This window comes from Delphinapterus leucas, chromosome 5 (genome assembly GCF_059928025.1).
Source record: "Delphinapterus leucas isolate spDelLeu-1000000601 "Yukka" chromosome 5, BTC_Dleu_Yukka2, whole genome shotgun sequence".
NCBI lineage: Eukaryota > Metazoa > Chordata > Mammalia > Artiodactyla > Monodontidae > Delphinapterus > Delphinapterus leucas.
In genome coordinates, this window is record NC_143133.1 from 23,159,388 (window position 1) to 23,186,716 (window position 27,329).

Below are 27,329 nucleotides of genomic sequence, written 5' to 3' on the forward strand. Positions count from 1 at the left end.
GCTATTATAGAGTATGTATTCCTTTTTGTTTGGCTTCTTTCACTCAAGGTATTTTTGAAATCCACCCATGTTGTTGTGTGTACTAATAGTTCATTCATTTTATTGGTGTTAATATTTCTCTCTCTTTCTTTATATATAAAAAGCACTTCTTTATCCATTCTCTTTTGATGGGCTTTTAGGTTGATTCTTGAATATTATAAGACCAACATTAATTTTCTTACACAACTATTTTTGTAGACAAATGCAGTAATTTCTGTTAAGTATATACCTAGCAGTGGAATCACCAGGTTAAGGTTAAAGGTATGTTGAACTTTAGTAGAAAATGTCTATTTCCCAAAGACCTCTATGATTTTACACTCCTACTAGAGTTAAGGAGAGATCCGTTTGTTCTCCATCCTTACTAACACTTGCTATTGTTAGTTTTTAATTTTATCCATTCTGGTGATAAATATTATTTCATTGCAATTTTAATTTGTATTTTTATGATAAATAATGACACTGAGCATATGTTTATATATACATAAAATGAAGCTTATTGAACATATTGATATTACTTTTTACCTTTTAATTTTTTTCCATGTCTGTTCAAGTTTTTGACTGTGTTTTGAATTGAGTTATCTTTTTCTGATTTACTTATTGGAATTCGTTTTTCTGTTCTGGATTTAAATCTTGGTCATATTTCCCCCAGCCTATTTCTTGCCTTTTTACTTTCTTAATAATGTTTCTTGATATATTTTAATTTTGAAATATTTTAATTTTGATGATTTAAATTTATTACTTAGGTTGGGTTTTACTGAGCTTTTTGAATATGTATTGGCAACATTTTAGCCATTATCTTTGCTAATATTTTTTGCTTTTTTTTCTCACATCTTTTTACAATGGTTCAACCTCACAATATATATTAAATTGTATAATGTTGTCCACATATCTCTCATATTTTGTTCTGTTTTTATATTATTTTGTCTCCATGCTCCACTTTGTGTAATTTCTTTTATTTTTTAAAGAGTTACTTTTTAAAAACATTTTATGTATTTATTTTGTTGCGCCAGGTCTTGGTTGCAGCAGGTGGGCTCCTTAGTTGCAGCTCGTTGGCTCCTTAGTTGTGGCATGCAAACTCTTAGTTGTGGCATGTGCGATCTAGTTCCCTGACCAGGGATCAAACCTGGGCCTCCTGCATTGGGAGCGCAGAGTCTTAACCACTGCGCCACCAGAGAAGTCCTCCACATTGTGTAATTTCTACTGCTACTAGTTTCCTGATCCTTCCTTCTGCGGTGTCCAGTATACTGTTAAACTCATTTGACACATCCTTAACTTACATTATTGTAAATATCTTAGAATGAATTCCTACATTATTGTACATGTTGTAGAATATCCAAAATTTCATTCCTGTTTAAATTGTCCATTTTTCATGTTAATGGTTAAGCACTCATTTTTTAATCCCTACGTCTGATCTTCTGTGTTTTGCATCAGTTGACCCTTCTTTCCCTTATGTTTTCTTTGCATATCTTGAAATGTTTTATGTATACTGGACATTGTGTATAAACAAACCATAAACCTATGGAGGATATCATTTCTCCCTAGAAAGGGCAAGCAGCTAGGATACAGGCCAGATCACTTCAAGCAGGAATTTATTTGAACTGGGGCTTAGTTCTAACTTTACTTAATTTGGGTTAACTTCTGGTTTCTCAAAACTTGATGTCAAGATTTATTTTCTTTTCTAATTTCCAAAACCAGGATGGCAGTCTTTGTCCTGTATGTATTGCAACATGCAGGGCTTTGGGATCTAAGCACTGAGAGGGTAATAGCTGTCTGCTTTTCCACTGCACACTGGCACATACTCAGCTAAAGCCCATGGCAGAGAATCTGCGAGCAGAGAGAATAAGTTTTGAGTTTAGATGTTCTCCAAATCCCTATTTACCACATCAGACTAGTTGATCATTAAAGTCCCTGCTTGGTTCCTTTTCCCCCTCAAGAGTTCCTCTGCCTATGACAGGACAATTTCCCGCCTATACTTAGAAAATATCCCATGCAGGTAAGCAGCTGCCAATTTCTGCTAACTTTCTGAGCACCAGTTAGTTTAGACTCTTTTGCATGCAAAACTCTTAAGTGCCTTAAAAAATTCTGTTATTTTAAATAGGTTTTTCTAGGTTTTTTTTTTTTACAATGAAGTAATGGCTTGCCATGCTTTATATATCCAATCCAGAATCTGAAATCCCAGTATGTAGTTTTAATTATTGCCCAAATTATTTAATTTTTATCAACTTTCTTTTTTTTTACATTTGGTGTGTAAATTCTATCTGTTTCTAATTTGGAAAAATATAGTCCTGCTCCTTACCACAGTGATTATAAGCAATAAAACTGAGTTAGGACAAAAATATAATTAACATGTTTTTAATTTCAAGGAAATAATTGAAGAGGAGAAGAGAAAAAAAATCTCTAACTATAAATTACAATGAGACTAACTGGAATATTAACTTAATTTGGACTCAGTTTAATGCTATTCCTTCCAGATCTGCCATTTCATGTCATAGCAGTGGCTAATAATTGAAAAGAATGTAGAAAAATAAATGTAGTATCTACTTCTTTTCTGCCAAAGCAATGACATTTGTTTATAAAGAAAGCAGAAGGAGCAACCTTAGTCCACAGCACTATGACAGTGACCAAAGCAGACAGAACTGAAACAATCAATTCAGTGTTTTTCCTGCATCAAGGCACCCGAGAGGCATGTACGTGCCCCGCTAAATGGATTTCTGGGCTACAGGGAGATCAGAACCTTTAGGCTCAAACTGATTTTTGCTGTGATCATACAGATTTGGTTAATAATAAGAAGGGGCTATTCGGCTTCAGGGCAGATTTTCAGATTGTTAATCACTGTGTTGTTTTTCTCTTTAGAACTGTCATATTTATCATTTGGCTATGTCTCTTGTGTTGATGAGTTTCTGATTTCTTAGGGGAAGTGATTGATTCAGAAAGATCTTAATCAGCATGCTACTGGCAGAAAATATATTTTTGTTATTTAAAGAACATTTATTGAGTTCCAACTTCCTGAGGCATAGCATGTTCCTATGGGATATATACAGCATAATTTAAAAATGTTTATTTGTTCTTTATGACCATATTAACATGCATTCTTGAAGTAATGTGGAAAATGTCAGAAAGCAACAAATCCAGGACTTGCCACAATTTATTACAAAGGGAAGATCTGAAAATAAAATGGTTATCTATGGTTATCTTCATGTTTGGTGATGAGTTGTTTAGGAAATCAGAATTGAGTCCTAAGCTTGGTTTTGAAGGAAGCATTTGAGGATGAGTAACAGTGAGGTAGGGTTGAAGATGACCATAATTACCAAAATATACATGACAATGTTATTTTAATAAAGATTAGTTCCTTCTTAAACATTGAAATATTATAAAAGTAGACACTAAACAGATAAAGACCAGTTATGTAACTTCTTATACCCTATTAAAATAATAAACACTCTAAACTAACCTATATTCCATTTGTTTTTTCCCTCTTATTCATCTAGAATTTTTATAGCAAGGAATTAAGTGTTTGGTTAATAATTATAGCCTATACAATTAATTTCACAGCTAACTGCAGATTTCCAGTTGAAAGATTATTTATAATCACATAATTTTTAAATATTTGGACTTTGAAAGAATAATGCTGAATGGAAAATATATTGGGAAATAATGAACAAATTAGGAAAAATCATCAACAAAAGTATATTCTTAAGAAATTCTGGAGAAACACACTTTTTAATGTCCTATTATAAACTAATTGAAATATCACAGCTTACCCATTTGATTTCAAGAGTTCAACTCATTTCATTTAGTAATACTATTGTACAAAGGCTCATTTTCGAGCACACCAGCATGCTGAGGCCAGCATCTCTGTCATGATAAGACATAAAAATCTCTCCCTGATTTACCTGATTACACATTTTCCTAAATTCAAACAAAACAACAACAACAACAAAAACCTGGAAAAAAACTAGATGGAAATCTTTTTAAGAAAATGTTTTGGTTCATAGGCCAATTTTGATTCATAGACCAAGTTTCAAAACAACTACCTATACTAATACTACTGTTACTATTGCTCCCTAAGTAATAATTTGTCTCTATTGGATAGTAGTAACTTAGTGACTTTCTGAGTCATTGTGTTTCTATTAGATATGCCATTGTCACTGTTTATTCACAAGTAGGGTCTATTTTATCACTGTATCAATATAATAATAAAGAGTAACAGAAAGAGATTGTCCCCACCAATACAAAAACTGGGGTAGAAAATGTAACTTTTCTCCGGACGCAGCAGACCGGGGCACGAACCCGTGTCCCGTGCATCGGCAGGCAGACTCTCAACCACTGTGCCACCAGGGAAGCCCGTAACTCTTTAACACACAATGAATGGTATGGTGTTCATGATGTGAGACTTATTCCTGCAAGTTTTACTCTTTTTTTTTTTCTATACTGTATATCAAAGGAAGTCCCTATAGGTAATATCTTCCTTCTAATAGGATTATTTATTGCTATTTCAGGTTTCTCCTTCCTTTTGGAGAAATGACATGACCGTTTTCCCAGGTCCTTTGTATTCTTACATCCCGTATTCAGCCTTTGTACTGCTGTGACTCCCCAAGTAATTGCTGAGGATACTAGTAGGGAGAGGACAGTGCAGCAAGCCCAGAGTGTGGTCTTGAGACCAGGAGTGTGAAAGGGATACTGTAAGGAGCTTATGCATTGTAAGCCAAGCTCTTAGATTCAACTTCAACAGTTTCTGACAGTTTTGACAATGAAGGAGTTGCTTGACATTTCCTTCTTGGGCACATAAGTGCCAACTCTCATTGCAGGTAGCTAGTGATTTCAAGAGCTGCAGAGTCGAGGCTGAAGTGCTCTGTCTGTGGAACATATCTCAGGTGAGAAAACTGAAGATCAAGTGGTGTCAAACAGAAATGGCATTCTTCTGTAAAAGTTTGGAAAAATAAGTGAAGATATTCTGAGTAGGAGTGTATAAGGATGAATTTTGTAGGAATAAACAGCCGTGGAACTTATAAAAATTCAGAGGATTCAAAGAAATGATTCAAGGGATTCTAGCACCTGGTGGGAATTGCAAAAGATTACTTGTAATTTAATTAATTCACATAACTTTGGATCATTTTCGAGATTGAAATTTTAAACCTAGAGATTGGAATTTAAGTCTATTTAATTGTTCACTTTTGAAAGCACCTATGTCCAAAATGGATCCCATTTCTAACCACATACGGTTATAGTGAGTTGGACAAAGTATTTGACCTCTTTGGATCCCAGTCATAACATATGTAGACTAGCGGTATTTATGGTAAAATTACTTTCACTGAATAAATGACATTATTTATATAAAGAGCTTAGAAAGTACCTGCTGCAAACGTGCCCCATGCGCATTAGCCACCAGTTTTATTATTAACCAAAGCATATTTTGCATAGTAAGCATGGTTTATATACTTTATACACATTTGCAAATCAGTGATTGGCAGAAGCTCATATAGTGTGTTTGTTTTGATTTTGAGCTTTGTGGTTATTTGAACACACTTTTAGACCTAAGCTTCCTAAGTACATAGATGTTAGAGACTCATAATCATATGAAGTAAAATATATAAAATGTGGTCTGGCAATAATTCCTCTAGTCCCTTTCTAGCTATATGTGATTCAAAGCATTTTCTGTCCTCATCTGGTTTTCAGCATATGATGCATTTTCAGGAATTCAAGAGGTATCAAAAGGAGACAAAATGTATGTTAGGACTCAGGCATTCCATTATTCCATTATTTCCAAGATGAAGGAGCAAGAGAATGGAAATAGAAGATCACAGGTAACTCTCAATCATGAATTTCATCATCTCAAAAGAGGCACAAAACAAAATTAAAGTTTTCAAAAAGTAACACAAAAATGCCTGGAGGAACTCTCTTTGCTAAGAGAACAATTCTTTCCTGAGCATGGTTATTAACAAGGAAGACATTTATTAAGTCTTACAAGAATAGAGGCTAAAAGCTACCAGTCTCATCTGGGGTCATAAGTTAAAATACCATAAATCAAAGATCTCTGATTTCTGATAACAGAAATTATGCATCAGTAAAAGATTCACTCAAGCATGGGTGTAACAGCAGAGGATGCAGAAGGTCTCTTGGGTGCCACTTGAGAAAGCAGCTGGGCTATATTCTGGTTCTCTCTGAAGTTTGTTTTCAGGCAAGCACCAGATGGATTGCACATTAGATGCGATTTCATCTGGAACATTTCCTGATGTCATTGTCCAGAAGTTTTCCTAGGCATTTTTACTACAGCACTCTTGAGCTGGAATTCCTGATAGGAATAAAGAAAAGGGTTTTTATAATTTCTATATTGATGCTGGAAGCTCTGCCTTTCTTTTTTTAAAAATTATCTCTTTCAATTACTTTATTTTGGGAGTAGAACATAGAGTATTTAATAGGTTGGCATTGTGTTTAGAATTTTACTATAGAAACTAAAATAACAGCATCAGTTATAACAAGATATTTATTGCTTGGAAAGTGATGGAGTCAAACGGCATTGATTTCTGGCATAATGTACTATGACCCTCATCCATCTGTTCAGGACCTGATGCAGAAATCAATATATTCTCTTCCTGGGGAAGCCCAAGGCATTCTCTGCATTTAGACATAGGGCTTCCAGATTGCTAAAGTGATTAAAAAATAATCAAGACCTTCCAGAAGCTTCACTTTCTATTATACTCTAAAAAGTTTCCCCTTAAAAAGAACTCTTTCTGATCAAATTTTGTTATTCAGTTTATTTCTTTCATTTTTTGCAATTCAATTATTGTGCAGTTATAGTGATTATATCTCTTGAGACTCCCAGCTGAGTTCAAGTAAAAGTGCATTTGTAGACTGGTTTAAAATCTACCACTAGTAAAATGTGACTCCTCTTAACGTATCAATAAATACTCATGGTAGAATATTTCAAGGTTGTTAGGAAAGTGTGTCTGACCTCAGTTTGGGGCAGCAGGGGGGCATTTGTATTGCTTTAAGAAATAGTCTAAAATCTTACAAATTTTGATATTGTTATCAATGTATCTAAAGTTGCTGACTTTTTTTCCTTGGACTAAAGACAATTGTTAATTTACTAACATACTAAAAAAGTTTCAAAAATTGTATTCTACTACAATAATTTTATGATTGCTAATGCAAAAACCTGAGAATCTGAAAGTAGCTTGTGTTTCAGCAGTTAAAAAACAAAGCAAAAAATTTTCACATAATTCTGAAAGGACTGTGTTGGCCTGAATCAAAGAAAAATTGAAGTTTCATTGAAAGTGGAAGAAAGTGGTTTTCACTCCCTCATATGGTAAGGTCATAACAGATTTTATTTTCCTCTCTGACCTAAGTGGATATCAGGAACATGATTTTGTGAATGCCAGAGACAATAATTACTGAGGGACCTCAGCCTCTTTCCTATTTATCTTTGCTTCAGGTAATTTTCTGTCTTGGTGTGGTTTTCAGTGTTTATATCAGGGTTTCTAGAAAAGTCATTATGCAAAAATATATGGTTGAGGAAATAATATTAATTAAAGTGCCAAATTCTTTGTGAATAGATTTACAACGATCTTTGTATTTATTATAGAAACCTTTGAAGAAAAAAATGTGGTTATGTAATAATTTATGTAAATATTATAAATAGTTCCATTCAAATAAATGATAACCCAAGAAAAATGCAGAATTGCCTATGATACAGACGCTATTTCATGAGTAGGTCACCTTTTTGAATTAGCATCTATCTCACTGTAGTGTCTATCAACATCACTATAACTCCTTACATTAAAAAGGTTAGTATATACTTGGGTATGCTGCTAGTAGTCTGAAAGTAGATATGGTAGGTTATCATTATTTGCAGTAGTTAAGCTTTATGAAAGAGTGCTGAACCCTGAATTAATGACTGTTGAATCATTGCTTCTAGAAGAAATACAGGGTTAGGTCCCTCACACAGTTTTCATCAACAGATCAATGCATAACCTCATTTTGTGTGTATTACTGTTTAAAGACACTCTATTTATGTATATTATTGATCCTCTAACACTGAACTCACAGCCAGCAGTGCTATAATTCATGCCTGAGTGAAGCTTATCCCACATGTTTTCTTTTCTTTTTTTTTTTATAATGCAGTTTTTTTTTGTTTTCTTCATAAGGCATGTCACAGCCTTCTTGAGCTTAGAAAGACTAGACAGCACTTCAGCATTACACTTTGGGGATTTTAAACAGCAAAATCACCAACAAAACCCTCAAATATGTGAAAAACATGGCTCTAAATTGACCACAAAACGATACTTGTTTACAATGTAAAAGCTAAAAACAAGGCAGAGCATTGCCTTGTTTGATCTCAGCTGGGAATGTATGTGTTAGGTGATTCAAATTTTTTGCTGCTCTGTGCATGTCCAGAAATGACCTGAAAGTACCTTGAGTATTAATTTTGAGGTTACAAATAACTTTTAGCAAGTAGGTAAATTCACAAATATGGAATTTGGAAATAATGAGCATTGCATGTAATCAGATAAATCTTAATAGTTTTTATCCCCACTATATATCAGGTCCTGCGTAGAATGCTATCTTTATACTTGTAATCTGAATCTTACAAGCAAAAGTTTCCAATGTGGCATTTTGTTATGGAAATGAAAAGCAAGGATAACAAAGATTCTTACTTTACCATATTGCATTTAGTGATGCTAAATGATTGAACCCTAGTTAATCTATCTACTAAGCAGTTAGAGAAAACTTTCTTACAAAAATTCTTTTAATTCAGCCATACTTTTAGAGTACTGCTCAAAGATTTTGGTTTTATAAAGGTGAATATACACTTGAGTCAATGAAAAACTCAGTGGGACATGAGAAGCTTGTTAAAACAAAGTGAAAATTGCCAGAGCTATGTATCTTTTACTAAAAATAAATAAATACATAAAGTAATGCACATGAAAAACAAATAATATGAGAGTTTTTTCACAGTTAAGTTGCTACTCCAAAGCTGATCAAATTAATAGTAACTAAAAATTGCTCCCATCTGTTTAGTAACTGATGCTTAATCTGTTGATGATATAAATTCTCTGCCTAGTGGACAGGTGGCAGGGAGTTAAAAGACCATTTGTAAAATGACCTCCATTGATTCTAATTGCCAGCCTTGAACTAGCCAAGAGTTGAACAAGAATAGGATCCATGTTAATTTTTTCATAGCAAGATTAAAACATATTGGTGAGCAGGATCTTAATTCTTTTCAGTCTTCCTACAAATATTATTCGTTAGACTAAAATTTTGTAAATGATTTAGAAGATATACAGTGCTGTCTGTGGATTCAGGCATTGCACACTGTAGACATCACTAATTGTTACTAAGCCAAGAATTGTTTATAAGCAATCCTATGCTTTGTAGTTTGGGTGAGGAGTGGGGTTTCTATTTAATCATAAATACTTGCTTAACAACTTTAACTTGTACAGTATGAATTGATGATCCAGTTTCAAAATTTTGAATGCAAAATTTATATAAGAATTACAATACAGACTTACATTTTTAAAAACAAAAATATTTAGCAGTTGCTTTTATATCTTGCAGTAATTTTGAGTTACAACAATCAGTTTCATGGATCTTGCAAATACTAGTTAAGTAGTTAAAGGATTTCAGTTTTCCAGGGTAATGAATACTTTAAATGCAATTTAGATATGTGCTATATATAGTATACATGTATAAAAGCTCATCCAAACTATACTATAAGAAAGAATTCTCATTTTAAAATGTTGTAACAGCAAAACATATGTAACAAAAATTAAAATATCAAAAATCTATGACCATGCTCTTTTCGGGAAGAGAAAAAACTTAAATTATCTAGGGTCTTTCTTTTCCATTGGGATAGGATTGGCAATAGTATTCTGTGTCTGAAGATCAGCTCTCCTTTAAGTCTTATTCTGGTGAGATCAGTTATCACAAATAACCTGGCTCAGAATCTCATCCTTCTCACCTGCTATAGGTCAGAGCATTTGTGTGTTCTTTCCTAGACTGATATCACTATTTATTTTCTTTTAAAAGAAATTATTTATTTATATTATTTATTTATTCTTGGCTGCATTGGGTCTTTGTTGCTTTGTGTGGGCTTTCTCTAGTTGTGGTGATTGGGGGCTACTCTTCGTTGTGGTGCGCTGGCTTCTCACTGTGGTGGCTTCTCTTGTTGTGGAGCATGAGTTCTAGACACGTGGGCTTCAGTAGTTGCAGCATGTGGGCTCAGTAGTTGTGGCTCAGGGCTCTAGAGCGCAGGCTCAGTAGTTGTGGTGCACGGGTTTAGTTGCTCCATGGCATGTGGGATCTTCCTGGACCAGGGCTAGATCTCGTGTCCTCTGCATTGGCAGGTGGATTCTTAACCACTGTACCACCAAGGAAGCCCCAATATCACTATTTCTGATTGAGAAACTTAAATCTAAAAACCATAAGAACTGCCTTCAAAGTCCGGGTGACACTAAGATCATGATCAACAGAGTCCCCATTAGTTCTTCATTTGAACAATCACACTAAAACTTCATATCTTCCTCTGTAAACCTCTAGGACTCGGTGAATCAATACTTTGCATTTAGCCATTTCTTGTCTCACGAAACTAACTAGGGGAATTGAAGATAAAACTTCCCACATAGTTCCTAATTCATCTCTATAGTTTGATCAAATTGAACACTTGAAAAAAGACTCTTAGAAAAGTAGAAGAAAGATGGAGGGACACAAACCAAAATGAAGGATGTGAGACTTCTAGTTCAGTTCTGACATGTGAAGAGCTTGAAATTGTTACTCTTACAACAAGAAAAAGCAGGGCAAACTGAAAGTCAGCTTTTCTTGGACCCATCAGAGAGCTTATCTTTGGGCAAATGGTCGCCCTAAACTCTGGAGAGTCAGATACAGGAAGAGACAAACAGCTCCTGAGATTGGTTTACCTGGAGCAGAAGCCTTTGGGATTTATAAAATGATAGGAGACGTTAAGTGGCTATTTTGAAGAATTGCTGGGGCTGAGTGTAGGCTAACATATGAGTGAAAAAATCCCAGTTGCTACAGTCATAGGTGGGTCCCACACTCATTCAGGCTTTGACTCCAGGAACCCCCCTGGGTTATCCCACTGAGCCTTTGAGAAAAATGTCCTCCTGGCTGAGAGCTGGAGGAGGGGTGTCATAGCCATCATGGGCACTTGCTCAGACTTTTCTCCCTACAAAGCCTGGTCTCCAGGGGGAATGAATTTGCGAGAGGGCAATTCTGAAAACTTACCATAGGTAAGGGAAGGGAATTTCACCCCAGCTTCAACTTTCTTGTATCCCCTAGGGAAAAAGCAAACAAACAAGAAAAACAACAAAAAATCATTCAAAACAAAATAAAAAATCAAACTCAACAGAAAGAGTGTTTTAAGGAAATACATTGAGAATACTATAGCCAGGGAAGACTGTAAAAGGCAGGGAGGAGAACAAGTTATACCCCTGGAGGAGGGACAGACATACTTGTGAAGACCACACCCTCAAGACACTGGCTCACTAAAAGACTGCATCTTAGTCAGAATACTATTGAATGCACCCTCTTCCCCATGCCCCATCATCACACCCAAAGACCTTTAGTATACTAAGAGGAGATTACAACTGAAAGGGTTGCAAGAGACAGACTGTCTCTAAGCAGCAGTATAAGGAGAGCCCAAAATCCCATCAGGAAACAAAAACAAGAACACTAGAAGAATTTGAAGTCTCTGATACCTATAGCTGTAACAAACCTTAAACACAGTCCAGCTTCTAGCCATATTAACATGAATCATTATACTAAAGTCCTATTTATTTGAGTACCTATTACCTGATACAGCATGTCCAGCTTTCAACAAAAAAATCTAAGCTAAGCTAAAAGGCAAGAAAAAATACAGTTTGAGGACATAAAGCAAGCTTCAGAACTACACTCAGAAAAGACACAGGTGTTGGGACTATCAGACAAGGAATTTAGCATAGCTATGATTAATATGTAAAGGACCCTAATGGGAAAATCAGATAACATGCAAGACCAGATGGATAATATCAGCAGAGAGATGGAAGCTATAAGAAAGAACCAAATGGCAATGCTAGAAATGAAAAAAAACAACAACATTGTAACACAAATACCTTTAATAGGTTTATTAGCCTCCACACACCTGAGGAAATAATTAGTGAACTTGAAGATAGCTCAATGGAAACTTCCCAAATCGAAACACAAAGAGAAAACAAATAAAAGCAAGCTGAATAGCACATCCAGACTGTGTGGGATAGCATCAAAAGGTGCACAAAATTGGAATACCAGAGGGAGAAAAAGGCAAACAAGGCAAAATAAATATTTGAAGTAATTATGGCTAAGAACTTTCCAAAGTTAGTGAAAGATACCTAACTGCAGATCCAAGAAGCTCAGAGAACATCAAATAAGATAAACAGAAAACAAAGAATGTTGTTATATCAAAACCCTGTTCTATCACTTTTCTCAAAATATGGTAAAAATTTTTTCTCTTGGTACAAATATTTTTCTAAATGAATATGATGCTAGTGGTTCTTCTTGGAATGTGTCTTGGCAATTATTACCTTGTTTTATGAGGCAGTCATAACTACTGTTCTGGTATACCTTATTTTATTGTGCTTCACAGATATCATGTTATTTACAAATTGAAGTTTTGTGGCAACCCTGTGTGGAGCAAGTCCATGGTGCCATTTTTCTAACAGCCTTTGCTCACGTTGTGTCTCTGTGTCACATTTTGGTAATTTTTACAATATTTCAAACACTCCACCAACAAAAAGATTACAATTCACTGAAGGCTCAGATGATGGTTTGTACTTTTTAGCAATAAAGTATTTTTAATTAAGCTATGTACACTTCTTTAGATATAATGCTATTGCACACTTAATAGACTACAGTATAGTGTAAACATAACTTTTATATGCACTGGGAAACCAAAAAACTTGCATTACTTGCTTTATAGCAATACTCACTTTATTGTCGTGGTCTGAAACTAAACCCACAGTATCTCCAAGGTATTTCTGTATTGGTTCTGAAGGTATCATCTGGACGAACAGGATATGTATCACAGTATGTACTAGTACACGAGTATATTTATTCCCCGTATACTCTCCGCCATCTGCTCTCCTTTCCTTCCCACCCAAATGGGATAATTACAAACAGAACTTTAAGAAAATAATTGAAACATGCCTAGTATATGTGAATTTCACATTTTTATATTGTTATATGGCAAAAAGCCATGTTCTGCATGAAAAGAATTCATAATTTTTAGCAAAGTATGAATTTGCAAAGGGATATATGTATATATAGTCTCCCAAGATCCTGAATATTTGGAGAATATTGCTTTTACTGAGTACTTTTTGGGAATTGTATTTCCAAATGGATGATGATGCCTTCAAAATAGTTATTTTAATGTTATATAATTTCAACTTATTCAGGTAATGCAAGCAAAACTTAATTCTAAAGCTGTTTAGATTTTCACTTATAAAAAATCTATTTTTGATGTTCTCTCTGTCAGCTACATGTAGTAATTTGCAGGGAACTTTTCCATTCTTTGCCTCTAGCTCCACTTTCCACCAGAAAAATGATATTGTAGTAGGTATCTCTAAATTGGTCCATGGAAGCATTAGTTTCAGTGTTGGTAGAGACTACAGAAGCAACCTTATCCAACATTTTCATTCCTTCATTTAATTGATGAGAAATTGAGGTTCAAATTCAGGAAGTGGCTTGTCCAAGAAAATTCTGTTATTCTTAGCTAATTAAAATAGAATTAACTTGAAGTAGAATTTATTTCTGAATCGTTACAAGTAATAAATCAAGGAAAAAATTTCAAAGCATTTGATGATCATAAAAACCAGACTTTTAGATACCATAGAAGAGAATGAGATGTGATTTTGTAGCTTCTTTTTTAAAAAGAAAATAGAGGGAGATATCTAACAATATTTATTAAAAATATAGATTAAGGCTTAGGGTATAGATTCTGTTCCTTTGATGGAACATGACAGAAGAACCAATACTTCACCCTTCTGGGCTCCAAATTCTCTCACAGATCCTACTTAGATTTGATTATTTACTTTCTGTTAATATGCTTTTTATATTTTATTGATGTATTCTCAGAATAATATCTTAAAGCTCTAAGGAACTATTCAGAGATCTATTTAGAGCAACTCATTTTTTTACAAATTAAAATGAATGAAAAGCTTATGGAAGTGAGTTAAAACCCAGATTGAGTGATGTCATATTAGGAAATATGTAGGGTCTTGTTTTTCTCATGTGTAAATGTTGTGCCTTTTCAATGGAACATGGAGCATATAACTTTCCTTTTTTATATAGTTTTCATCTTATTCCTCACTAATTATTTTAATACTATTTTCAAAACCTGAATAACTTTAAGAAAATATTGACCAATTTTAAAATTCTTCTGACCCCAATGTAAAATAAAAATTAAATTAAAAAATAAATAAAATTCTTCTGGAGTAAATCCTGAATGAACAATTGGAATGGCAAAGGGAGCTCTTAGAAGTTAAGGCCAAAATTTCACAATTTAGAATTAAGATTTGCATTGCCTATGCAGTTATATTCTAAAGGCAAATATAAACAAAATCATTGTTTGAAGTCAGGCATCAGCTGGATTATCCTTTGCAAAGCTCCCTTGACCTTGAGAGTGGCTCTGCTTCTAGAATTGAGATAAATGAACAGGAGAACTTGGCAGTATCTTCCTTTGGAATCTCTCTTTTTGAATTTCCTACCTGACATGTAATTTTATGTGTCACAATAAAATAGCCACAAAATGTAGTGGACAAAACATTACCAGCAATATCCTACATTTCTTTCAGTATATATTTAAGTACACAATACTAATAAATAAAAGAGAAACTGCTTTAAAATAAAGAAGCATTTCAACAAACATATCTGTAATTATTTCTTCTACTAGTACAGGAAAAACCCTTAAGCCTTTCCTCCCTCTCTCTTTTAAAAATAATTAGATATATTGGATTTATATAACTTTTTTTTTTGACAATTCTTCATTTGTACAATGCCTTGTAATTTCGACCCATTTTTACACATTACAAATGAGCTCCACAAAGGAGCGTTTGAAGAGGTAGCACTTTTGTTGTGGCTTTTAGCAAGCAGTGTGAATGAAAATTACAAGAGTAATGTCATTATATGATAATCATTTTCTTTTTAAAAATTTCCTCTACCAGAGTGGAGGGTTTGGAGATTATTGTTAGTTTGTCAGTAGAGAATATTCTCTCTTCCTGAAAAACACCCCCTTGTGCAATTTAAGAAATATATTTTTCATTTATGAAAAGGAATTCAATAAGGAGAACAATTCACTGATCTTTATAATAGGACTACAAAATGCCATCTAAGGCTGGAGAGGTAAGCTGACTACTACTGTGGTTATTGCTGAAGCTATTTTATTTTATTTTATTATTATTATTTGGTCTCATTTTATTTTTTAATTATTATTGAGATGTAACTGACATGTAACATTATATTAGTTTCAGGAGTACAATACAATGATTTGATATTTGTATACACTGGAAAATAATTACCACAATAAGTCTAGTTATCCTCTACCATCATACAAAGTTACAAAATAATATTTTTTTAACATCTTTATTGTAGTATAATTGCTTTACAATGGTGTGTTAGTTTCTGCTTCATAACAAAGTGAATCAGTTACACATATACATATGTCCCCAAAACTCTTCCCTCTTGCATCCCCCTTCCCGCCCTCCCAATCCCACCATCTAGGTGGTCACAAAGCACCGAGCTGATCACCCTGTGCTATGCGGCTACTTCCCACTAGCTATCTATTTTACATTTGGTAGTGTATATATGTCCATGCCTCTTTCTCACTTTGTCCAGCTTACCCTTCCCCCTCCTCGTATCCTCAAGTCCACTCTCTACTAAGTCTCTGTCTTTATTCCCATCTTGCCGCTAGGTTCTTCCTGACCACTTTTTTTTTTTTTTTTAGATTCCATATATATGTGTTAGCATACGGTATTTGTTTTTCTGTTTCTGACTTCACTCTGTATGACAGACTCCAGGTCCATCCACCTCACTACAAATAACTCAATTTCATTTTATGGCTGAGTAATATTCCATTGTATATATGTGACACATCTTCTTTATCCGTTCATCTGTTGATGGACACTTAGGTTGCTTCCACATCCTGCCTATTGTAAATAGAGTTGCAATGAACATTTTGGTGCACGACCCTTTTTGAATTATGGTTTTCTCAGGATATATACCCAGTAGGGGGATTGCTGGGTCATATGGTAGTTCTAATTTTAGTTTTTTAAGGAACCTCCATACTGTTCTCCATAGTGGCTGTATCAATTTACATTCCCACCAACAGTGCAAGAGGTTCCCTTTTCTCCACACCCACTCCAGCATTTATTGTTTGTAGCTTTTTTGATGATGGCCATTCTGACCGGTGTGAGATGATATCTCATTGTAGTTCGCTAATGATTAATGATGTTGAGCATTCTTTCATGCGTTTGTTGGCAATCTTTATATCTTCTTTGGAGAAATGTCTATTTAGGTCTTCTGCCCATTTTTGGATTGGGTTGTTTGTTTTTTTTGTTATTGAGCTGCATAAGCTGCTTGTAAATTTTGGAGATTAATCCTTTGTCAGTTGCTTCATTTGCAAATATTTTCTCCCATTCTGAGGGTTGTCTTTTGGTCTTGTTTATGGTTTCCTTTGCTGTGCAAAAGCCTTGAAGTTTCATTAGGTCCCATTTGTTTATTTTTATTTTTATTTCCATTTCTCTAGGAGGTGGGTCAAAAAGGATCTTGCTGCGATGTATGTCATAGAGTGTTCTGCTTCTATTTCCCTCTAAGAGTTTGATAGTGTCTGGCCTTACATTTCAGTCTTTAATTCATTTTGAGTTTACTTTTGTGTATGGTATTAGAGAGTGTTCTCATTTCATTCTTTTACATGTAGCTGTCCAGGTTTCACTGCACCACTTATTGAAGAGACTGTCTTTTCTCCACTGTGTATTCTTGCCTCCTTTATCAAAGATAACGTGACCATATGTGCGTGGGTTTATCTCTGGGGTTTCTATCCTGTTCCTTTGATCTATCTTTCTGTTTTTGTGCCAGTACCATACTGTCTTGATTGCTGTAGCTTTGTAGTATAGACTGAAGTCAGGGGGCCTGATTCCTCCAGCTCCATTTTTCTCTCTCAAGATTGCTTTGGCTATTTGGGGTCTTTTGTGTTTCCATACAAATTGTGAAATTTTTGTTCTAGTTCTGTGAAAAATGCCAGTGGTAGTTTGATAGGGATTGCATTGAATGTGTAGATTACTTTCGGTAGTAGAGTCATTTTCACAATGTTGATTCTTCCAATCCAAGAACATGGTATATCTCTCCATCTGTTTGTATTGTCTTTAATTTCTTTCATCAGTGTCTTATAATTTTCTGCATACAGGTCTTTTGTCTCTTTAGGTAGGTTTATTTCTAGATATTTTATTCTTTTTGTTGCAATGGTAAATGGGAGTGTTTTCTTAATTTCACTTTCAAATTTGTCATCATTAGTGTATAGGAATTCAAGAGATTTCTGTGCATTATTTTTGTATCCTGCTACTTTACCAAATTCACTGATAGGTCTAGTAGTTTTCTGGTAGCATCTTTAGGATTCTCTATGGCATCTGAAAACAGTGACAGCTTTACTTCTTCTTTTCTGATTTGTATTCCTTTTTTTTCTTTTTCTTCTCTGATGGCTGTGGCTAAAACTTCCAAAACTATGTTGAATAATAGTGATGAGAGTGGGCCACCTTGTCTTGTTCCTGATCTTAGTGGAAATGGTTTCAGTTTCTAACCATTGAGGATGATGTTGGCTGTGAGTTTGTCATATATGGCCTTTATTATGTTGAGGAAAGTTCCCTCTATGCCTACTTTCTGGAGGGTTTTGATCATAAATGGGTGTTGAATTTTGTCGAAAGCTTTCTCTGCCTCTATTGAGATGATCATATGGTTTTTCTCCTTCAATTTGTTAATATGGTGTATCACATTGATTGATATGTGTATATTGAAGAATCCTTGCATTCCTGAGATAAACCCCACTTGATCATGGTGTATGATCCTTTTAATGTCCTATTGGATTCTGTTTAATAATATTTTGTTGAGGATTTTTGCATCTATATTATTCAGTGATATTGGTCTGTAGTTTTATTTTTTTGTGACACATTTGTCTGGTTTTGGTATCAGGGTGATGGTGGCCTTGTAGAATGAGTTTGGGAGTGTTCCTCCCTCTGCTATATTTTGGAAGAGTTTGAGAGGGATAGGTGTTAGCTCTTCTCTAAATGTTTGATAGAATTTACCTGTGAAGCCATCTGGTCCTGGGCTTTTGTTTGTTGGAAGAGTTTTAATCCCAGTTTCAATTTCAGTGCTTGTGATTGGTCTGTTCATATTTTCTATTTCTTCCTGGTTCAGTCTCAGAAGGCTGTGCATTTCTAAAAATTTGTCCATTTCTTCCAGGTTGTCCATTTTATTGGCATAGAGTTGCTTGTAGTAATCTCTAATGATCCTTTGTATTTCTGCAGTGTCAGTTGTTACTTCCCCTTTTTCATTTCTAATTCTATTGATTTGAGTCTTCTCCCATTTTTTCGTGATAAGTCTGGCTAATGGTGTATCAATTTTGGTTATCTTCTCAAAAAACCAGCTTTTAGTTTTATTGGTCTTTGCTATCGTTTCCTTCATTTATTTTTCATTTATTTCTGATCTGGTCTTTATGATTTCTTTCCTTCTGCTAACTTTGGGTTTTTTTGGTTCTTCTTTCTCTAATTTCTTTAGTTGTAAGGTTAGGTTGTTTATTTGAGATGTTTCTTGTTTCTTAAGGTAGATTGTATTGCTATAAACTTCCCTCTTAGAACTGCATTTGCTGCATCCCATAGGTTTTGGGTCGTCGTGTTTTCATGGTCATTTGTTTCTAGGTATTTTTTGAATTCCTCTTTGACTTCTTCAGTGATCTCTTGGTTATTAAATAGTGTATTATTTATCCTCCATGTATTTGTATTTTTTACAGATATTTTTCCTGTAACTGATATCTGGCCTCATAGCATTTTGGTAGAAAAAGATACTTGATATGATGTCAATTTTCTTAAATTTACCAAGGCTTGATTTGTGACCCAGGATATGATCTATCCTGGAGAATGTTCCATGAGCAATTGAGAAGAAAGTGTATTCTGTTGTTTTTGGATGGAATGTTTTATAAATATCAATCAAGTCCATCTTGTTTAATGTATCATTTAAAGCTTTTGTTTCCTTATTTATTTTCATTTTGGATGATCTGTCCATTGGTGAAAGTGGGGTGTTAAAGTCCCCTACCATGATTGTGTTACTGTCGATTTCCCCTTTTATGGCTGTTAATATTTGCCTTATGTATTGAGGAGCCCCTATGTTAGGTGAGTAAATATTTACAATTGTTAAATCTCCTTCTTGGACTGATCCCTTGATCATTATGTAGTGTCCTTTTTTGTCTCATGTAATAGTCTTTGTTTTAAAGTCTATTTTTTCTGATATGAGAACTGCTACTCCAGCTTTCTTTTGATTTCCATTTGCATGGAACATCTTTTTCCATCCCCTCACTTTCTGTCTGTATGTGTCTCTAGTTCTAAAGTGGGTCCCTTGTAGACAGCATATATACAGGTTTTGTTTTTGTATCCATTCAGCCAGTCTATGTCTTTTGGTTGGAGCATTTAATCCATTTGCATTTAAGGTAACTATCAATATGTATGTTCCTATTACCATTTTCTTAATTGTTTTGGGTTTATTATTGTAGGTCTTTTCCTTCTCTTGTATTTCCTGCCTAGAGAAGTTCCTTTAGCATTTGTTGTAAAGCTGGTTTGGTGGTGCTGAATTCTCTTAGCTTTTGCTTGACTGTAATGCTTTGAATTTCTCCATCAAATCTGAATGAGATCCTTGCTGGGTAGAGTAATCTTGGTTGTAGGTTTTTCTCCTTCATCACTTTAAATATGTCCTGCCACTCCCTTCTGGCTTGCAGAGTTTCTGCCGAAAGATCAGCTGTTAACCTTATGGGAATTCCCTTATGTTTTATTTGTTGTTTTTCCCTTGCTGCTTTTAATATTTGTTCTTTGTATTTAATTTTTGATAGTTTGATTAATATGTGTCTTGGCGTGTTTCTCCTTAGATTTACCCTGTATGGGACTCTCTGTGCTCCCTGGACTTAATTAACTATTCCTTTCCCATATTAGGGAAGTTTTCAACTATAATCTCTTTAAATATTTTCTCAGTCCCTTTTTTTTCTCTTCTTCTTCTGAGATCCCTATAATTCGAATGTTGGTGCATTTAATGTTGTCCCAGAGTTCTCTGAGACTGTCCTCAATTCTTTTCATTCTTTTTTCTTTATTCTGCTTTGCAGTAGTTATTTTCACTATTTTATCTTCTAGGTCACTTATCCGTTCTTCTGCCTCAGTTATTCTGCTATTGATCCCTTCTAGGGAATTTTTATTTCATTTATTGTGTTGTTCATCACTGTTTGTTTGCTCCTTAGTTCTTCTAGGTTCTTGTTAAACGTTTCTTATATTTTCTCCATTCTATTTCCAAGATTTTGGATCATATTTACTGTCATTATTCTGAATTCTTTTTCAGGTAGACTGCCTATTTCCTCTTCATTTGTTAGGTCTGGTGGGTTTTTATCTTGCTCCTTCATCTGTTGTGTGTTTTTCTGTCTTCTCATTTTGCTTATCTTACTGTGTTTGGGGTCTCCTTTAGCAGGCTGCTGGTTCGTAGTTTCAGTTGTTTTTGGTGCCTGTACCCAGTGGCTAAGTTTGGTTCAGTGGGTTGTGTAGGCTTCCTGTTGGAGGGGACTAGTGCCTATGTTCTGGTGGATGAGGCTGGATCTTGTCTTTCTGGTGGGCAGTTCCACGTCTGGTGGTGTGTTTTGGGGTGTCTGTGGACTTATTATGATTTTATGTAGCCTCTCTGTTAATGGGTGGGGTTGTTTCTGTCTTGCTAGTTGTTTGGCATAGGGTGTCCAGCACTGTAGTTTGCTGGTCTTTGAGTGGAGCTGGGTGTTGGTGTTGAGATGGAGATCTCTGGGAGATTTTTGCCATTTTATATCATGTGGAGCAGGGAGGTCTCTTGTGGACCAGTTTCCTGAACTTGGCTCTTCCACCTCAGTGGCACAGCCCTGACGCCTGGCTGGAGCACCAAGAGCATGTCCTCCACACAGCTCAGAATAAAAGGGAGAACAAAAAGAAAGAAAGAAAGAAGAAGATAAAAGAAAATAAAGTAAAATAATATAAAATAAAGTTATTAAAATAAAAAATAATTATTAAGAAAAAGAATTTTTTAAGTAAAAAAAAAAGGACAGACAGAACCCTAGGACGAATTGTAAAAGCAAAGCTATACAGACAAAATCATACACAGAAGCATACACATACACACTCACAGAAAGAGAAAAAGGGAAAAAAATATATATATTGTTGCTCCCTAAGTCCATCTCCTCAATTTGGGATGATTCGTTGTTTATTCAGGTATTCCACAGATGCAGCGTACATAAAGTTGATTGTGGAGATTTAATCCTCTGCTCCTGAGGCTGCTGGGAGAGACGTCCCTTTCTCTTGTTTGTTCGTACAGCTCCCGGGGTTCAGCTTTGGATTTGGATCTGCCTCTGCGTGTAGGTCGCCTGAGGGTGTCTATTCTTCGCTCAGACAGGATGGGGTTAAAGGAGCCACTGATTCGGGGGCTCTGGCTCATTCAGGCTGGGGGGAGGGAGGGGCACGGAGTGCGGGGCGAGCCTGCGGCGGCAGAGGCCAGCATGAAGTTGCAGTAGCCTGAGGCGTGCCATGCATTCTCCTGGGGAAGCTGTCCCTGTATCACGGGACCCTAGCAGTGGCGGGCTGCACAGGCTCCCAGGCGGGGAGGTGTGGAGAGTGACCTGTGCTTGCACACAGGCTTCTTGGTGGCGGCAGCAGCAGCAGCCTTAGCGTCGCATGCCCGTCTCTGGGGTCCGTGCTTTTAGACGCAGCTCGCGCCCGTCTCTGGAGCTCTTTTAAGCGGCGCTCTTAATCCCCTCTCCTCGCGCACCAGGAAACAAAGAGGGAAGAAAAAGCCTGTTGTCTTTTCGGCAGCTCCAGACCTTTTCCCGGGCTCCCTCCCAGCTAGCCATGGCGCACTAGCCCCTTCAGGCTGTGTTCACGGCGCCAACTCTAGTCCTCACCCTGCGCTCCGACCAAAGCCCGAGCCTCTGCTCCCACCCCCGCCCTCCCCGGCGGGTGAGCAGACAAGCCTCTCAGGCTGGTGAGTGCCGGTCTGCCCTGATCCTCTGTGCGGGAATCTCTCGGCTTTGCCCTCCACACCCCTGTTGCTGTGCTCTCCTCCGCGGCCCCGAAGCTTTCCCCCTCCACCACCTGCAGTCTCCGCCCGCGAAGGTGCTCCTAGTGTGTGGAAACCTTTCCTCCTTCACAGCTCCCTCCCCCTGGTGCAGGTCCCGTCCCTATCCTTTTGTCTCTGTTTATTCTTTTTTCTTTTGCCCTACCCAGGTACGTGGGGAGTTTCTTGCCTTTTGGGAGGTCTGAGGTCTTCTGCCAGCGTTTATTGAGTGTTCTGTAGGAGTTGTTCTACATGTAGATGTATTTCTGATGTATTTGTGGGGAGGAAGGTGATCTCCACGTCTTACTCTTCTGCCATCTTGAAGCTCCTCACTGAAGCTATTTTAGAAATAGCCTCTGTTAGCTCCTGTTAAAGCTTTGGTGTGAATGGCAATATAAGTCTTTCATCTGAGATAACACTGACTCATAGGGACCACCGGCTGCAAGAACATTGTAAATTGACCTTTCTGGTGTGTATCAATTGGGATGTTTCTGGCTCTGTTAGGTAGTTAGACATTGGCAGTGAGGAGGTGACAGTGGCAAGAAAGACAAGTGGAAATTGAGTCACACCCAGCCATCTGGGGGACTCTCCCTTGACCCCACCCAGAACAGGCGAAACTATGGTCGTGTGGTGGACAGCTTATCCTGATAAAGAGAGGCACAGTAACCCGAGGGGCTTCCCCGGGCAGCGCATGCCCAGGCCAAACAGGTGTATAACCCACAGTAAACCCAAACTCATTATACCATAATTATAATAAAATCTGCACGTGGTTTTGCCCCCCCCGCCCCCTCCCTCCCGTGGGCGTTTCTTAGCAATTCAAGGGTGAGAGCATGCGCAGCAGTAAACTTGTTGCATAGCTCGGGACTGTCAATCAAATAATGACCCCCTGTCACTCACCCCCGCCTCCCTGCAAAATGCTCCTTAAAAGCTCCCTTAAGCCTGTATAGGAGTGCTGCTTTCAATTCGCAGAAACAGCCTGCTCTCTGAGAGTGTACCTATGCTTAAATAAACTTTACTTCATGCTTAAGCTTAACATGGTAGTTCGCAATTATTTGCTTACTGTTGTGGAACCGAGATTGCTGGTCTGGGCCTTCCGTTGACCTCCTCGGTTGAAGCTATTCTATTACAACGCTCGTCCACCTGGTGACAGCTCTAAATAACAAAATGCCTGACACAAACTGACTTAAACAGTAAGGAAACAGCAGAAGTTCAGAAGTTGTGTGGGTTCACATTTGTGAGATTCAGCGGCTCAATTATATCGTTAAGGACTCAGATTCCTCCATCTCTCCAGTCCACATTGTATGATACTCATTTCTTTCTGAGGTCTTTCCTCTGGGGTAAAATGGCTGTGTTTTGTCCCAGTCTCAGCCTGTGGAAAACCAGTGCTGTGACTTTACCGGTGCTTGTGGTTCTTACTATGACTGCAAGACACCCTCAGCAATAACCATCAGGAAACTTTGGGAAAAAAAAATAGAAGAGTTTATTATTTACAGGTCCTGGAAATTACATTGCACACCTGAGGCCACACAGAGAGGTTGAAGGGAGAAAGAGGGCGTGTGCCTGGGGTTCTGCATTTACTGGGGTCAAGGGTGAGGGCCTAGGGCTTCTTGGGCTCACTCTGTATTGGTGGAAAAAACCTAAGGGTGGGACTTTAGCGCGTGAGAAGAGAAAAAGCAAGAGCCCAGATGGCCAGTTATTGAGATCAACCAAGAGCTGTAAAACAAAGGATCCTGGGGGGTGAGGGGGAGGTGGCCTGGCTCTTTTTCTACTCCTGTGGCTGGTACTCTCTGTTCAGTGGAGAGCGAGAGCCATCTTTGAAGGGGATACCTCCACAATCAAAACTTGTCAGGTGCTTGCATCACAAAAAAGAAAAATCAGTTGTCAGGGCTTATACTACAGGCTGCTCTAAGTCAAAGGACTCCACGTGTCTTCTGTGTCCATGTCTCCTCTTTTGCATCTATAGGATACATTTTTCCCCTATGTTCTAATTTAACACAAGTCACTTGCCTCTTGCTGGGGGAAAACTTTGCATGATTGATCTAGGTTCCACAACCGATTACTGGCAAGGGGAATGGGTACTGTGACTGGTTTTACTAATTAGGACCATTCCTGGATCTGGAATCAGTTCCCAAAAAGTATATATTTTTATCAGTGAAGGAAGGCTAGAATGAATATGGGAGACTCAAATACAGTTGGATCATTTTTCCCATTTAACAGTCGCCTCTTATAGATAAACATAAACAACAGGATTTAAGAAAAAGCGATTAAGGGGATAAGAATATGAATACTTATGGAGGCCACAGGGCTCTGAACTTCCTTTATTTCTAACAAAGGATATCACTTTGCACATAAACCCCCATTTCCCTAATGTGAGACAAACAATAATGATTAAATATGTCATTAAATTCCAGTTTAGAATTTTTTTCCTCCGTCTAAATGAGTGCCTTTTGGGTAATTTATTCAATGAATTCAAAGTTTAACTCCTTATCACATCTGCCTCTACAGCCTCCAGTGGTCCTGCCTATTTTCCTCCTCTTCTGAATAATATCTGATAACAGGGGGAAATGAACATTTCCTCAAGTTGTTGGCAGGAGGCCCCATTTGCACAAAGCCATTTCTGCAACTTGATCATGACTATTAACTGCTGGGCTCTGGGTTAGAATCTGTTCTCACTGTCTCAGAGCTGGAGACTTAAGTCTGCTCTCTGAGCAAGACAGTTGCTCCCTGAAAGCTGAGCCATTGTCCTTTGTTGGCCAGACACTACTCAGGCTCTGGATGACACAGATTCCCTGCTATCTGGCTGTAACTCCTATTTGGTCCCTGGCTCTGGTGATTCCCCCTGTGTCTTCAAATGTAGCATTCCTCGCTGTTGAGACTTCCCCGGTATTTGGAACCAGGACTTGCCTGACATTGTGAATCTTTGGGTGGCCACCAGAGAGCGCTTAGGGAGTTTGAAGCCCCCTGGAGCTTCTCAATGGAGGACTCATGGCATTGGCATGGGATTGGATGAGCAGGAGCCAGTTTACTTGGGTGAGGTCTTTTAGGACTTTAGCTCTGGCAAGGACCCAAGGGGATTAGGCAAACTCACTGAGAGGGTGGCTCATAGAAGTCTGAAGAAAGTAATAGCCCATACTGAGTAATGTTGAAGTGCCTGAGTTACTGTGGAAGATGCTGAGGATGGGATTAAAGGGCTCAGAGAGATAGGCCTGTTGGAATGTGTATACTATGGGAAGCTACAAGACCCACCAGAGTATGTTTATGAGAGGGTCCAGAGGACATATCATTCATGAAGCACATTAAGAATATATTGCCTGAGAGAAGCATCAGCATCACTAAGAAATCCAATGGTGGCTCTTATCCGCAGGCTAGGATCTGTATTAGGAAAGGTGGTACAGAGCTTGACTAAGGGGATGATGATGCCCTGAAGAAATAGAGGCTGGAAGTGGCACTCGCCACCAGACGCCAGGGGCTGCAACTCTTGCAACAAGTTGGGCAACGTTTATTTTTTTGAGTCTCTAAAATCTTGACGCATGTTTGTTTTAGCAATTAGGATTCCCCTAACACAGAAAATTGAGCCTTAAAGGGGCTGCCATAACAGAAAACTAATATATATTTTATTAATTGAGACACTGGATGCCAGATGGTGAGGGAAAGTGAGAACTCTCATTTAGTTAGTAATTCATTTCGGAAAATTAGATGTGTTGTGCAAAAGAGCTAACCAAAAGCCTATATTTTATTTTGTTTAAAGGGTAAAAAATTATAAAGAATTATTAATCCTAATAGAAACCCTAAAGAAACATTAACCCTAAAACCCCGACGTTTCTTTAAATGTAACTAAACTTAGTAAAATGCCTGTATATAAATTAAAAAGTATCTTTCTTAGGGGAAAAAGCTTAAAATTATTACTTGTCTATAACTAATTGCTTTGTATGTAAAAATGTATTTAGTTTGCATACCATTAATATACACACTGATCTTCAATATGCTTACATATAATTCTGACATTCTATCAGTTGTGTTTGGAATGTTTCTTGAGTACCTGCACTTTTTTGGTTGTTGTTTAAAATATTTTATTGAGTTTGGGGAACATAAGTATATTGTTTTCCATTAAAATATATGAAGAAAAATGCTTTACTGAGAGATATACCTATTAAGTGTGTATACTGAAAGCAAGATGTTTTCTATTGAGAAAACATTTAACTGGAAACTGTTTTTCAGGGTATGCCTGTAAATTGCACAGGATGAAAGCTGGAGATACTAGTTATGTGTTGAAAAGGTAGTGGGATCGATGCATGTAGGTCCATTTGGAGAATTTTCAGAGTCAGGCTACTGGATGGAGTGAACTAGAATTATACAAGGAAGTGGTCAGAAATGTTTAAACTTGAAAGGATCTTGGCATCAAACATATTCAAACCTCACTGAAACCAACACCAGATAGTTACTAGTAAAATAAGACATTTTTTTCTGTCCTATTATCACTTCTCACTCACCTCCCTCCAACTGTGGAGGCTTCAGAGGTCACAAGGTATGAGTGGATGGAAGCGGGCTGGGAGAGTACCACGGTAAGCTCCCTGTCTTCTTGGTTCCAAGCTAAAAAAGTGGAGAAGTTTTAACTCTGAATAAGAAATCTTTCCCACATATTCAGAAGTAATTGACCCCTTCTTGTCATGCTTTTGTGATTTTTTTAAAATTGAAGTATAGTTGATTTACAATATTGTGTAAATTTCAGGTATACAGCAAAGTAATTCAGTTATTTTTTTCAGATTATATTCCATTATAGATTATTATAAGATATTGAATATAGTTCCCTGTGCTATACAATAAATCCTGTTGTTCATCTGTTTTATGTATAGTAGTTTGTTAATCCCATACTCCTAATTTGTTCCTACACCCTCCCTCTTCCCTTTGGTAACAGGAAATTTGTTTTCTATGTCTGTGAGCCTGTTTCTGTTCTGTGT